Source organism: Agelaius phoeniceus, chromosome 4 (assembly GCF_051311805.1).
Source record: "Agelaius phoeniceus isolate bAgePho1 chromosome 4, bAgePho1.hap1, whole genome shotgun sequence".
NCBI lineage: Eukaryota > Metazoa > Chordata > Aves > Passeriformes > Icteridae > Agelaius > Agelaius phoeniceus.
In genome coordinates, this window is record NC_135268.1 from 42,457,972 (window position 1) to 42,473,602 (window position 15,631).

The window sequence follows — 15,631 nt, forward strand, 5'->3', positions numbered from 1 at the left end:
TAGCAGCAATGCAGCAAAAGCTCTGGCAAAGGGCCATTGCAGGGCCTGCATAGGGAATGGAGAGCCAGAAACAAGGACTTGTGAAGACACCAGTCTCCTGTCATTCCAATCAGTGTTCTCTAGGATTTTACTTTTCAGGTAACATGTCAAATTAGACAAGAGCCCTACAGTACATTAAACTTCCTCTGCAGAGATTTTGGGTGATCTCTTTTTGCTGCTTGGGTAGTTTTGAAAAAAACCCAACCAAACAACAAAATACAATCAGCATTATAACCTGGAGTAATTTTGTTCTCTTCAAAGCAGAGAGGAACAAGAGCAATAGTACAAGGGCTTAAGAGCCTCCAGTATGACAGAAAGACAATTTCCCACAGCACAGGTACAGCCTGACATTTTTCCTCTAAGCATATCCTCCAAGGCTTAAATAGGGGGTGGTGAGACTATAAACAAACCATGGACACTTTACAGGGGCTGCCCAGAGGGCAAGGTGGAGTGTGACTGAGGGGAGGTTGCTATAACTAACGGAGCCAGCCTTTCAAGAAGTCTCTTTGGAATAGAATTTATCTTTTATCCAATCATAAAAGAAAACAGTCAATTCCTGTTATCCTATAGCAGAGAGGGTAATTGTCTCCTAGTGCTCCAGTCAACATATTTTTTCTTTCACAATCACATTTCCTAATTTCCTTCCAGACCTACAGCTACCACAGAAGTAACCACAAGACACTTACATCTTTGAATGTACCAAGAGCACGTCTCCTTCAACAGTGTGGATCTTTCCTTGCATTTCACTGCATTGTCATCACTAGTAGAAAAGTCACAGTTTCAGTCTTACCCTCCTGAGATCAATTTTTCTGCTGACACATACCTAGACCAAACCAGGACTGTTCCCAACTAAGTCGCAGTGATGCCGATTCCTTCAGGTTTCTGAAACTGCTCTGGGATTTAGACCACAATGGCACTGTCCAGCCATCTCAACTCTCAGAGCAGAAGTATCTCTGTTTCACAGATTGAGAAAGAAGGGCAAAGAGAAATGCACTGATTTGCCCACACAGCAAAATGAATATCAAGAATAAGATATTCTTAACCTCAAAATGTTTCTCCCTCTACACCTACTACTAAGACTTCAATGAAAAGTGGCAAGATAAAAGTATGTGTTTGTTCACTTTTACTCTGTTGTGTACTCGTTAGAGAATAAACCTGAAAAAAAAAAGATCTTTACTTTTATTTTGCATTAAACAGATCAGATATAAGTTGCAAAACTTCTCTGATGTAATTCAGGGAAAGGTGACAAAAGATAAAATCCCATATCAACAGTTTGGTAAGGGCCCCTGGTGACAACACAATGACTCGAAAGAACTGGCATGGTTTATTTCATCCAGAAAAATAGGGAGTCTTACCATGTCTGCTCTGGTTATTAAGTGCCCCAACAACACATTCCTTCACCAGATTTGGCTGTGCTGCTCCACTCAGGATGGAACTTTTGTAGCTGAATTTTCACAACTCCCTTTAGTGCTAAAGTCACTTATTGAGTGGTAGCTGAAAAAAAATCAGAGAAAACCCCACCCATTCTATGTATGTTCTCTTTTACACATTTCTCAATATCAAGCGCTTTTCTTAAAGAACATAAAAAGTGATAAAACATTTTTCAAAGCAGAATGTCAAAGTATTCTAGTTTACTTTGTAATTGCCAGTTTTGAGCTTTTAAATTGTATAGAATGTATTCGGTATCTAAGATGATTGCAACAGGAGTCAATAAAAACTAGTTCTTCCTGTTCCAACCATAGCACTCACTTTTTTAAGGCTCTTCTTGCTCACAGCTTGGCAAATTCCTGAATTTCTCCTCTTGCAGACATCCTCAGAAATTATGCAGGAACACCACAACTTGAATTACACTGTTGACAGCATCAAAGCTAGCAGATCTCACATTCAAGTACACAGCAACGTCATAAACTTAACCCTTGGGTTTTCCCTACTGTAGTAAGTAGGGAAAGAAATCAGCATTGAGACCAAATAATTTCCCTCTTGTTTCTAAAATTATTTTTGGTGCTTTGTGGCCTCTACAACCTCCCAGGATTCCCACAGGATATCTGGAGTCAGAAAAGGAATCATGCTCATTTACCTCTGTATGATGATCATAACAAAAGGAAACAAAAAGAAATTCATTCTCTGAAATTTCAAGAAAAAGTTCTACAATATTCCTGCTCAGACAAAAGCTGTGGTAGGACAGAAATTTAAACTCTGGGTATTTTTCATTACTTTAAGGATAATTATGTGCTGAAGCTGATGTTTTATCATATCTTTCTCCATTAAAAAACCTTCCATAACAATAAAACCTCTGAAGAAACGAGGTTGAGGTTGAATGTAGAGTGGCTAATGTCATCAATGCTGAGCTAATAAGTGACTAAGCTTTGACTTATACTGGGATGTCATGCAAAGCTCTTCTGTGTCCTCTTCCTCTTGAAGCTCCCCAGCAGCTTTTGGCAACACTTGCCCTTCCCAAGATTAGCCCAAATTGGGTCAGAGTTTATCTGAGGAGGGGGGAAACTCTCTTTTCTGCTGTCTGAATGCACACTGCTGGGGAAGAGGTAACAATAAGAGCTAGTGTTAGGATCTGTCAGATGCAGTGGCATAAATACAGAAAAACTCTCCAGAAGTAATGAAAATTGAGTGATGGGATGCACATTTTGAAGTTCATTCTCAGATTACCCCTTGTGACTATAAACCTCCTGTATAATAGCACTAAACTCCAAGAAATACTGTTTCTTCAAACTGATGAACAGAAATCTGGACTTTCAGAATTGGCATGTACTTTTGTCTTTCCATAAACTACTTTTATGGTAAACACAGGGATGTTACTTGTGCTGATTTTTTTTTTTTAAGGAATTTAAGGTCATTTGAATACCTTGAGATATACTGGAAATTTGTTCAAATTAGTGGCTTTTCAGGGTAAAGCCTCCATCCTACATTGATCCACTATGGAAAAACTCCTTTCTGCAGTTTGAGGGGGAGTAAATTATAGAAGGAGTCAGAGTTAAATAAGAGCATGATTTTCCTTTAGTAATCCACTAATGGCAACAGAGTGCTGCAAGAAGATGTAGTGGATACCATATAAAGCCAAGATGAAAACAGTAGTAAAAGGACCCACAGATGCAAGATTTGGGTAAAAACTCAGGTATCACTGGAATGATAAGATGTTCTCCAGATCTTACATGGCATTCCCTGAGCATTTGTTCAACTACTTTGTTGAGGATTCCTTAACAGCAGGAACAGACCTGAGACTTTACTGGGCTGCACACTATAGGAACAGCAGAGATGATCAGTAGAGCAACAAGATCCTGGGAAAAATGTGTCAGATTTGAGATTTACCTGAAAAACACAGAGGGAGAAGAAAATGGGAAGGAAGCCGAACCCAGCCCATAGGATGTGAAGTAAAAGTAAACTTAGTTTATACATGCAGTGAGGATTCCTGAGCCAGTTTTCTCACTAGAAGGAGTCATGTTCACTTGAAACAGAAGTATTATTTTTCTGAAAACATAGAAACTTTCTAATGAATAAAAAGATCATGAATGAAAAGTCTCTATTCTTCAGAGGTGGTAAAAATTCCTCCAAGTTACTACAATGCTACTGTCAGCATTTCCGCACATACTTGATAGTCACTGTTTACAAAAATCTGCAAAGTAACAACACTGCTAAAAAGTAAGCACTAAAATGTCACCCTGTTAAGTGTGCACAGTAGGAACCTTGCTCTTCTTGGAAAGCCCTCTTTTGAATGCCCTCTTTTGAATGTGGCACAGTTATGGCCAGATGAGGAAAAAAATAAAAAGGAAAAAAAAAGCTGTACCTTCCAAATGTCCAAATGCCATTTATAAAGCCATTTTGGTACAATCCATCAGGAAACATTAGTGCAAGCACACAATTATCCCAGGACTGTAAAAAAGATAGCCCAAAGGAATTTTGTACATGAAAATAATTCAATTTTACTGCTTTGCAAAAAAATGTAGCCTCCCTATTGAAGGCAATGTAGTCTCCCCATAGCCAGTTATTGAAAAGGACAGAAACTATGTAGGGACTTATATAATATAGTAGTTGTCAAAATGTAGATGCCTGTAATAAAGATCACTACAACTGCTCAATTATTGCTGCTTTCTGCAACATGCATTGACAACCAAAGCCCAAGGCCTTGCAAAATAACCAAAACAGACACAAAAGCTCACTGAGATTCTGAGCAGTGTGGTTAGAGTAGGGGTAAAAATCCACATCCAGAATAAGGCATGCATCAAGTGGTTTCAAATCCTTTTAAACTATTGTTTGTTTTAGTGACATGAGCTCCCCTCCTGCCATCACCCATCCCAAAAAAAAAAGAAAAGATTGGAAATTTTCTCTTTTCTCTGCAAGCATCTAACATTTGCCCAGCAGTGTCAGGGTGGTCCAAGCTCGTACAGTCCACAGGCACAGCCCCCAGCACCCTGCCCTGCCAGGCTGTGCTCACTCACCATGCTGTCTCCTCCCTGACTTTTAATGATGAAGAACAAGGGAACTGAGCTTAATGGATCGAAAAACAAATTAAGAAGACATGCATAACCTCAAAATTTACTCTCCTATACATTACCATCCAACTAATCTGCTGTATTTTCAGGATATGTGCATCATGCCCTTGCAGGTAATATAGCTTATGAGGAGCAATCCTGTTGCCTGCAATCAGGTTACTTCTTATGAATAAAGACTTCAGAATCTTGCCCTTAAGGAGAAAGAATTCAAGTCTCATGCAGTCTGAATTAAAAGTTAAGTGACTGTACAATTTGCAACTTCATTTCACATAATTTGTTATCAGATGACTTTTCTTTCCACAAATCCACATTAGCATTGCCTACGATGAAGGTGTATAATAATCTACGATTTAATAATAAACAAGACTTTTTAAAAATACAAGGAAGAGTCTCCCTACCCACTGCCTACAGAAATTGATGTAAATATCAGTCACCCACTATTTTTAGGCAGAACTTACTATCAATTTGTTAAACTCTTTTTAAGAGCCATACATAAATATAGCTGAAATATATAAAAAATCAGAATTGTGTGTCTGTAATGTCCCAGATTCACTAAGGCCAAACACTACTTTTCCTACAACACTGCTTCCTAAGTAGTAAGTATTTTCAGATAGTAAAGCTGAACTGGGGATTATCTTTATACAGCAAGAGCTTGGCAGCCTGACAGAAAAAATTAAAGGAGCCTGCTGATCAGTTAAAATACTACAGCTCCAAGTACGTTTGGATGACCGCCAAAGTCTTGGAATTGTTTTGCCATGAAATCTGCTTTAAGACAGGAAGAACAGGAAAGTTTTCAGTCTGGAAGAGGCTGCATGATGAAAAGCCTGGAAATCAAGCCCATTATTCACATCCAATCAAGCCTACCCCTCCCTGCTCCTTGCTGTCCTCTCCATTCCCAGCACAGGAATGTCCATGCATACAAGTGCACTCCACACACCACATACATTCCACACCTCTTACATGCCCTTGGACTTTATTTTTGATAAAATTGCTCAATATTGAATTCAAAATTATACTCTGTCATTTGAGTGACCTATGCTTCTTTCATATACTACAGGTCACAGAGATGACTGCCATTTAAAATAAATATTTGTCAGTATTAGATGTAATTTAAACCTCCTGGCTCCTAAAGACAGAGTAAGTTCAGGTGTAACAAAGAGGCTCTATCTGCTTTTTCCTCTGCCTGCCTGCACTGCAGCCTTTCAATCATCACATAATCTTATCTGACACATAGGTTTCTACACAGTCAGTGCAGAACAGATACTTATTTAAAACCCACGTGACATGTAGACCTCTACTACTCTTGTGGCTGTAGCACAGGGAGCTCTCCAGGGAGCTGCTCTTGGTGAATTATTGTGGTCATGCTCTCTCTGAAGTCAGCAGGAACACAGTCCAGGGTCTAATCCTGGAAATCACAGGCAATTAAAAAGCAGAATCTGCACAGCTGTAAAACACTCCCTGAAAAATATTTAGCCATCTTGGCTCCTGGGACACACAAGGAGACCCCTCCATTCCTACCCAGGCCTGCATGTATCTGAGCATCTGCCCTTTGTGCCCAACAAGACTGGAGAAGCAGCCCCAGCAGTTGCAAGAACACTTTCTCTGCACTGATCCCATATTTGTTTCCATACAGAGTATTCAAAAGCTTTTCGTAAGAGCAGCTTTTCACCACCCTAGATATTCGACTGTATAGATATTGTAGTGGTTTCACAACAATAAACTGAGTTTCACAACTCCTGCTATTCAATTAAAAATTATCTCCTATCAGATGGCAGAAGCCTCAAGTGTGCTAACTCAAATTTCTCTGAGAAATTGTGAGAAGTTAACACAGTGCTGGCAGGCTTTGGGCTAGCTCAGGTCACCTCTGTCACACTGGCATCAGAGCATGGATGTCATGGACCCCATGTCAACTGTTCCAGTGCAATGGATGAAAATGCAGCTGTCTGTCCTCAGCTGGTCTGTGTGCTGCTGTTCCTGGCACTGCAGCTTTAGTGTGCCTGAACCATGCTGAGCTGGTGAGCATGCCTTCCCCACAGCCTGTGGAAAGCCACGGTCACTGACACAGGGTGCTGCCACCAGGGCTGTTACCTGAATTGAATACAAATCTGATCAAGCCTGTCTCACACACACCCTTTCCCTTTCTCCCTCCCACAGAACCACCAACAATGTGAACTGAATCTTAAGTCTGAATTCCAAGTAAGTCACTCTTTCTTAAACTCCTCACACGTGTTCTAATACCTATTTGGTCTAGAAAATGTACTTAATTGAAAGATTTCTTGGTGTAACTTAAATGTCCAAAATACAGTTTTTAGACCAACAGATGTAAAGCAAATAATTTCAAATTAACATGGAAAGACCATTTGCCTTTAAGTTCTCTTGTTCCAAGCTTGGAGGCTCTGAAAATTGGTAGGGATCATGGCAGTTTTACTCACCAAAGCTTAAACATGACTGAGAGACATTTATGTATTGTGTTGAAGCCTTTTGTCTGTGCCAGTCTGTACTTAGCAAGTCATGGGCAATTTCATAATTACAGTTTTACCCAGCTGTCTTTTGGATCCCTTGTAACTACTGCAGAAATACTGAAGTGATCATACAGGCCCTCATGGCTTTTGGGTACTGAAGAGAGTCCATTACAACCCAAATTGAGTTATTTCACAGCAACTGAGCATCTCCTTGTCAAGCCATGGCAGTCAAAGTCTGACAACCCTGGCTCTCAGAAGCTGTTTACATCTGTCAGCTCTTGATCTCACCTTGTCCCCTCAGCCATCAGGAAGAGGAGAGTCTGCAGAAAGGACAAGACAGCTCTAAAAGAACTGGATGAGGAACAAGTTATGCCTCCAAGATCTGAAGCCCCTCAGTGATCTTTTTCCTGCTACCCAGGCAGGGTATTCTTACCTACAGTTAGCCCTGATGTCAGAGAACAATCTTACAGCCTTTGAGGAGACTTCTTGATGGAACCCCTCCAGCACATCTCTTATTTGGCTATATGTTTTATCTGTAAGCTATTTTCTCTTGTTACAGAATCATCAGAGTCCATGGATCTAATGCATCCTATACTCCATCCAGGTCATGAAATCCATTGTGTAGATTTTTCAAATTCTTCTGCCTTCAGCTCCAGGTGAGCAGTGAAATGGGTGGGGTGGCCACATGACTATAGTCTAGCAGAGCTCAGCTACCATGGGATGCCAGACTCTCCCGATCCTATCTGCATTAGGGTGGCACAGGTTTATCAATGGATGGCAGGGGTCAACTAATGGTAGATAAAATTAACCATGGACCCCTTCCAAAGACATTAACTTTCTCATCCTGGGCACAATGATGTAACATTCTCAGAGGAATAGATGAAATTGCCTCTATTCCTGATCTATTGCTGTCATGAAACTTGTTTACATTGTCCTGAAAACTGTTTGTGTTGAGAGGGATTCTTTTTGTTGCGAAAAGAATGCTAAATTTGTGAAGATGGTCAGTTATTGAAAACCTGCATGTTACACAGAGTGATATGTTTTTATATTATGCTGCATACCTCCTAGGAATATTTTGTTTATGAGGATACTTTACTGCTTCATGACTTCTTTTTGTTCCTGAATATCTTCAGAAAACAAATATTTCATTTAAATGCTTTGAACATCTTTTAGAACATGCAGAATAAGGCATTGCAAACATTCTTAAATGCAATGCCTCTCAAAGCATGGTTTATTTCCTCTGCTAACTAAGCTTGTAATGGATTTTCTGCCAGCTTAGGTCTGTAGTCTATTACACCAAAGTAACAGTGCTGAAGTCCACTGTTACAAGTCCAAAGGTTTCTGTTTCCTTCTTCTATGTTGCCAGAGATTTGACTTTGCTCTGGCAGCCCCATTGTACCAATCTCAGGGGGTCAGATCTGCAGGCTCAGCACTTCTCAGCAGTCTAGGCAAAGTTGAACCATGCTTGCTCTGAGGATGAAGCAGAATGGCACACTTTGCTCTTGCTTTTGGAGACATCAAAATTCAACTGAACAGCGGTGGCAAAAGGGCTCTGACAGGACTGCCTCAGAGAAGTTCATGGTACTAGGGCTAGGTGAGCTCCCTGATCACAGAACAGGAGGCCACAGTCTAGTTCAGCTCTTTGCACATATAAATGCCTGCAGTATTCAGCTTTTTTTTGTTCTGCACCCCATCACATTTGAAATACATATATATGGTACAGCTGACCTGGGGAGAAGAAGGAAGTGGAAAACTACTTGGTGTGTAATTTCCACCCCAACTCCTTTGTCAGGACACCATTTTTCCACTCATGTCTGTCTGCTCTTGAGCAATGGTCAACTTTGCTTACATCTAATGCCAGATTTAGATGCTACCAAGTAGTTTAACATATGAAGACAGAGAAATTCAGGTTTAACCTTGAGACCCAGGGTTATCTCAGAACTCCTGACTGAGACAGTCAGGTTTCCCCTACTCTAAATTCAAGTAACAAGCAAGTTCTCCTTTGCAGGCTACTGTGCCCATACTACCTAACAGTGATGAGGTAGTCCCTTGAACTGGTGTCACAGTCCACAGAAGTACCCTGAATTTTGTCTCACCTTCAAAAGGGGTCATGTTCCCTGATTCATTGATTGGCTTTGTAGTTGATTTGGTGTGACATTAATGCTATGTTTACATGTATTTGTACTCACCACTCTCAGAGCATTTTGACAGAGTATGGTGCAGACATGTCACTGCATGAAAACTGAGAGTTTGTCTGCACTAAGAATTCAAATTAATTAGACCACAATAGTTTTCAAATTGGTTTTATTTTACAAATCTGTACAACCCTACTGTGAGGAACTTACTAAAAGTATAAGAACACTTAGGCCAGCATCACATACACTAACAGCAGAGTATTTGCTCAGAGGAAGAGCTGTTGAGCTCTTATGGATTTGCAGATACTGTTTTATTAAATCAGATTTCATCTCAAGAGAAATTGAGTAAGAGAAGGGCAAGGGAGTGCTGGCTATTATCATTATCTGCATCTTTCTTGCATTGTTAAGTCAGTTTATGGAATGGTTATATGGGTATTCTTGCAAAACTAATTCTAATTCAGTGCATGATCTTATTTGTTTAGTTTGGTTCCAAAGAAAGATGAGTGTAACATACCAGTGTATGTGTTCTCAACACTAGAGCTCTCTTACATGTCACCATAGATATGCTTTATCTCACAGCTAGCATCTAGATTCTTATTTTATTCCCCAAACAATCACAAGAGAATGGTTTCAGAGAGACAAAGAGAAAATATCTGTTCTGTTTATGATTCAAAAGTGCACAGGAAAAACTTAAGAGTAAGTAAAACTATCATATGAATTGTGAGGTCAATGGAAGCCAGCCATTGTTTTGTTTGCAGTTAAAGTTCAAAATGATCCCAAATTATGCCAAAACCCCACCCACTTTGGCTGAAAGCCAATCACTGTATTTGAAAATAAGTCAAGAAAGGGATGCCTAATCAAACTCGAGGCTTCTGCCTTCAAGCCCTACAGATAGACTTAAAAAGGCAAATATACCCTGACCTGACAATCCAGTACAGTATCTACTTTTTCTCATCCTTCTCATCTTTGATCAATCCCAAGAAAGGGAGGAAAACAGACTTAAGGAGGTGGGTAGTCCCTGCTGTATGGCTGCTGCTTGCAATTTCCACTATCTCTATCATTCTCATGCAACTCTGTACAGTCTCTTCTCTGTCATGTTATTACCTCAACTTCATCTAGCTATTTTCCATCAGCCTTCTGATTCAAGACTTTTCTTCCTGTTTTCTCAATTTGTCACATTCATCCACAGTAATTCCATTTTCTTCTCAAGGAACCATTCCATCTCTCAGTTGTATGTCATCACAACTTCATGCAATTCACAGCTCTTTTTACTTCCAATCAAAAGAAGGGTCTTGAATTAAGATGTTTTTTGCAAACAGTTCACCTCCATTTCCTCATTTAATGTATAGCTGTTCTTTGGTCACCAGCTCCCTGAGCCTCTCCCCAAGACACTCCATCTTCTGAGATGTGGTATGCAAGGAATTGTTATACTTTGGCCCTTCCTTCTTGGTTTCACCTTCTCTTACCTACTAGCACAGTATTATTTCTCACCATTCCATATCCTCTTCTATGTTTAATTCCCATTTTCATCCCTTACAACTTCTCCTACTAGTTTATCAACACCTGTCACCTGGACTGATACTATAGTTCATCTCTGAGAGAAATCCTGCGGGAAGGATGGTCTTCCTTATCACAACAGTGTACAGAAACACCATCCCCTTGTTACAGTTTGGCTCCTGCCTCTAACATTGCATCCTCCCGCCAGTTCTCTTTGCACAAGTTGTTACTGATTTAATCTATTAAAAAATGGACCATATTAATTTTCCCAAAACTCCTTTTATTCTTCCATATCACCAGATTAGAATTTTTCATGTTCACAGGGGCTCATCTTGCTTCCAGCCTGGGACAACAAATGCCACTGCCACTACAACAGAACAAAATAAACAAAACAACTCCAACATTCCCACCACAACAACCAACCCCCTCCCCCCCCCCCCAAAAAAAAAGCAAAACCAAAGAAACCAAGAAGACAAAATCTGTCAGCCAGAGCTTATTTCATAAGCAAGAGAGTATAAAGAACATTCAGTTCCTGAACAAAATACCTCAGCATCCTTTCCAAGCAAGCCTCAGTGATGAGGTGAACCATTAGATACAATGCAATTCTTCTCCAGAGTTCTTCCTTGGGCGGGCAAGCATGATCCCCAATATATCAACTGGGGATCATATTCCTGGGCTTACCTCCAACACCCGTTTGGCACAGGGCCACCTGCTCCCTTACATCCTTAAAAGCATTTTCTCCCTATTACTCTGCTCTTTAACTTCTCAGTGCACTGGTGATCCCATCCAGATGGATGTAGCTCACACCTGTGCCCATCCCCTCCCCTCTCCCTGGACCTAACCTGCCATTCTTCCCTCCAGTCAAAGCTAAAAGCCTCTCCCAGCTATTGACATTCACCCTCAGTCACTGCCTTCCCGAGGTGCTGCCATGCTTTCCTTCCATCTTAATGCTTTTTTTAGAGCCCTGCTTCACTAAGAAGGCCTTCAGGAAGACCATTAGAAGAGATCTGCTGGCATCATTGTCTATCAGGCTGTACTGCAGCTTCCCAGCTTCCTCCTATCCTGCCAAAATGCCTTTAGCCTTTGACCCAGACTAAGCTCCTCAGGGTGGGCTTTGACACAGACCAAGCTCCTCGGGGTAGGAATATTTGTTTGCTCAGAATCTGTTAGCACTCAGTCCAAAAGCAATCTTCTGTGCTCTGGCAATTAATAACAACAATTCAGACGCCTATGGCAGAACATTTCCATGCTTGACAACTTTATTTAGGGACATATTTCCCTCCTATTTTGCTTTCAAGTATCTGTTTTACTTAGCTGCCTTACTGGTCCTCAGGCGAAGTGAGGGAAAAGGAGGACACTGCACAGAAATCTCAAGATGAATAAGCAGAATGGCAGTGTTCCTTGAAGACAACTGCCTTCAGGCTGAAAATAATTGTGTCTCAACAATTATTGTTTTAATCCCTGGCCCAGTACACAGAGATTTCAAACCCATGATCTGTAGGTCACTGTGTTTTTCCCTGCAGCTCAAAACTAGTCATAAATTTATATCAATATCAACAGTTTCAGGCTTCCACCTCACCATTTACTCACCACTACATTTTATTTTTTCCTTTTGACATTTTCAGTACAAAAGTTCAGCCTGTCATTTCAAATTGCTCTTTCAACCCAAATTTAATTTAAAATAAATAGAAAACAAAAAGGAACATTTTTTTGGGTTTTTATCCTGAACTAGTGGAGATTTGTGGGATGTTTCAGGGAAAAAAAAAAGAAAGAAAAGGGGGGAAAAATTACTTCTGTGTCTCCAGTTTTTCTCGCATTTTTACTAACCCAAATATTGTTATTCATAAAACTGTAATTTGCAAGCAACTGCTTTAGTCTGGATAGTACATTATCTTCTTCTGATTTCCAGTGTTGGAAAAAAACATGAACATTACTGATGCCATTGCCACAAGAATGCCACTTCAGATAACTGAATGGTCCTCTACCTCTTCAGCACACCTTGGTGGCAGAGTGCTCCATCAAAGCACAGCCTTGGGCTTTTTGCCCAAGAACTGTTTCTGCACAGAGCTGTGCAGGCAGATTTCTTGGAGAACATCCCTGCAAACCCTATGGCCACATCCCTATGATCGGGGTGTGCTGCAGCCAAGATTTTCCAGGTGCCCTTCCCATGACCATCCATCATCCTCTGTAGAGCTTCTGTGAGCCAACAAGGTCAGATCCATGAACCTTGGCATGGATGCAAGCTGTATTTTAAACACACCAAAGAGCAAAAGACATCTAAGGTGCATCCTGACCTTGTAGATCACATTACATCTGCACAGCCAGGCTGAGCTGGGTTCCTTCCCCAGGGTCATCAGCACCATGGTGACCCTTGGGCAAGAGGCAGCTTCCCGCACTGGAGGCTGACTGCATGACCTCTGCACCTTCTGAGGCTTCAGCAGACTGGGTTTCCTGGAGTCTGGACTCTCCACACTCCCAGCCCCCGTGCCTGTTGCTCACCTCTGCCTGACTTGCAACACTGCTTTTTCCACAGCATTTCATCAGCCTGTTGTAGCAATTTGGGACCATGCTCGCTTTCAGGCTGTCTTTGCCAACCCTGTTGTGACACTGCATGTTGGAGAAACATGCACAATTCCAACAGCAAAACTATTTAAAATGGTCATCCCTGCAGTTCCTTCAGCAGAAAAGACTGGACAATAACATGGAGGAGAATGTTAGCATTTTGCAAGTTACAAGCATATGTGTTTGCATGCTTTATGTATTATGTGTTATGTATTTTCTGTGAATACCTGAGCCTTTTGCTGGATGTGCAAGGTAGGTACAGCAGAGGGAACTACAGTCGTTAGGGAAAAGTTAAGTAGGTAAAAGGTTAAAATAATGTCACTGGCTTGGGCTTCCCGAAAGAATGCAACCAGTTATCTGAGATCAGAGTTAACCATTCACATATGCTGAGGTGCCCTGAGGGGGCAAAATAGAATCAAACTGCTCCCATTGGTACAGAGAATTAGAATTCATTAGGGAGAGGATCACTGAGGCAAGAGATAACCTAATAAAGAAGGGAGGAGGTTACAAAAGGCCGACTCTCATTTTCACAATGATTGCACAACCTGCACAGTATGCCCATCAAATGATTCTACATTAAAAAAACCAAACAACAAACAAAAACCCTTCAGTCTCCCAAAATACAGTGAGCACAGTTTTTAATGAGATAAACTGAAACAAAAACATTCATGATCTTGCATATTAATATTCACATCTGTGCATTTCAATATGCTAATTCACCCATGCTCCTCGCTGTTGGCCCAGAGCCCACATAAACATGATTATATATGCTGTATTTTATAGGTGGACCCGTATATCTTAAGACTAACCAGATTAGACTGGATTTGCACAACCTGGCCAAAGACTGAAGGAGCGCCTGCACAACTGTTTGGCAGCCAAAGCAACTCTTTGGTCCCACTCAAATACTTCTAAGAGCCTTTTTCCCAAGTCACAAAATGTTCTCAATGTATTACTGATGGAAGCTGTGCATGTTGCATCACTTCACAATACAATTTTAAATCAGTTATCCTTTTGAAATACATCATACATGTCTACTGCTTGTAAAGATTATTTCTCTTCTATTATTTGTAAAAACTCTGTAAACAATGTTGCCATTTCATATAAAACAGAGATTCACACTTTTGCAGGAGAGTATGCAGACAGAAGTGTCCCAAGGCCGTTTTAGCACCATTTCATAATGGCATTTTTAAATAACTTTTTCCTTATACATATTTAATGTTTACAAATACCCATTTGTTTTTAAAATACTTTATTACATTTAAAGGCTTACTAGTAAAAATTTCATCTTAACATGTTTCTATTTTATCTAAAGTACAAAGTGCAGACAGACTCAATCATGGCAATGATTCAGCTGAAACTCCTGGTCTCAGTGACAGTTTCTTGAGTAACAGAAAAGGATTAAGTACCTAGCTTAAAAGCTACTTTCAAATCAAGTAAACAAACTGGTCTGAGGTTCACCACACCTTTCTTACCAAGGAGTCTCTAGCTGAAAGGCATAAAGCAAAAGAAACACCTGTCAGAAAATTCAGTGGCAATGCTTCTAGGCATCCCACCTCAAGTAGTTCCTAAGATGTTACGTTTACACTATATTTTAGGTTACTACTCTTTCCTATCACACTCACAAAAGGAAAAAAACTATCTTAAGCATAAGAGAAACAGAATAAGGAGGTATGATTACTAGGTGAATCAATATTAATTTTCAATGCTGACTTGTCAAAACAATCCAGCTTTGCTCCTTGGGGTCCTCCTGAATAAAATGTGCTGTCTCACTAAAAACATCTACCAGTTCCATCAACTTCTTCCAGGGTCTGCTCAGCTTACTTTGTTACCAAATAAAATACATCAGTCCAGCCACACTTCCTGCATAGCTCAATTCCTCTTAAGCCGTCCCATCTCTTGTTTTTTCTCCAGTCCTCATTGAGATCCATCATATCCCTGTGCAGAGTGGGAGGGTAGCAGCAAGTCATGCTTGGAGGGAAACAGACCTTTAAAAAACTGCTGTGAAATTAGTCCTAGTGCTGCACAGGTAGAGCTCAGACACCAAAAGACAGATCTCCATCAGAGTCACAACTCTTAGTGTATACTGAACCCAGGAAAAGAAACCAGGAGAATCACCTTGGACAAGACAACCTATGTTTTACCCACAAGCCCTGAGTCCCAGCAGAAAGAAAAACAATCAGAAATAAGTCTAATTTCTAGGAACAGGCAGCTCAAAACTACTTTGTAGGAGCTTCCAGCTGACCAAAGAAAATGGACTTAACTGTGAAAGATTGTAAAAAGAATGAAGAGTAAGGTGCCTTATGAAGTTGAGATATGTAAGCAGTATAGTTTAAAGTACAAAAAGAAAGAAGAAACAGCAAGCAGATCTGTGACTAAGAAGTTTGGTGAACTTCTAACAAGAGTCATAATTATATACTTGGGACAAGAAGTG

General features: G+C 40.4%; 1 protein-coding gene across 5 annotated transcripts in view; it reads right to left on the bottom strand.

Annotated features, from left to right (window-relative positions):
• The window catches only part of LOC143693968 (uncharacterized), a 51,537-nt gene that overhangs the window by 15,304 nt on the left and 20,602 nt on the right, over nt 1-15,631 (bottom strand). Inside the window, exon 3 of one of the 5 annotated variants that reach the window (XR_013182102.1) lies at nt 1,395-1,533. The exons of the other annotated variants lie outside the window; for them this stretch is intronic. The gene's annotated coding sequence lies outside the window, so the exon portion shown is untranslated. The remainder of the gene's footprint in view (nt 1-1,394; nt 1,534-15,631) is intronic. 5 annotated transcript variants of the gene reach the window in all.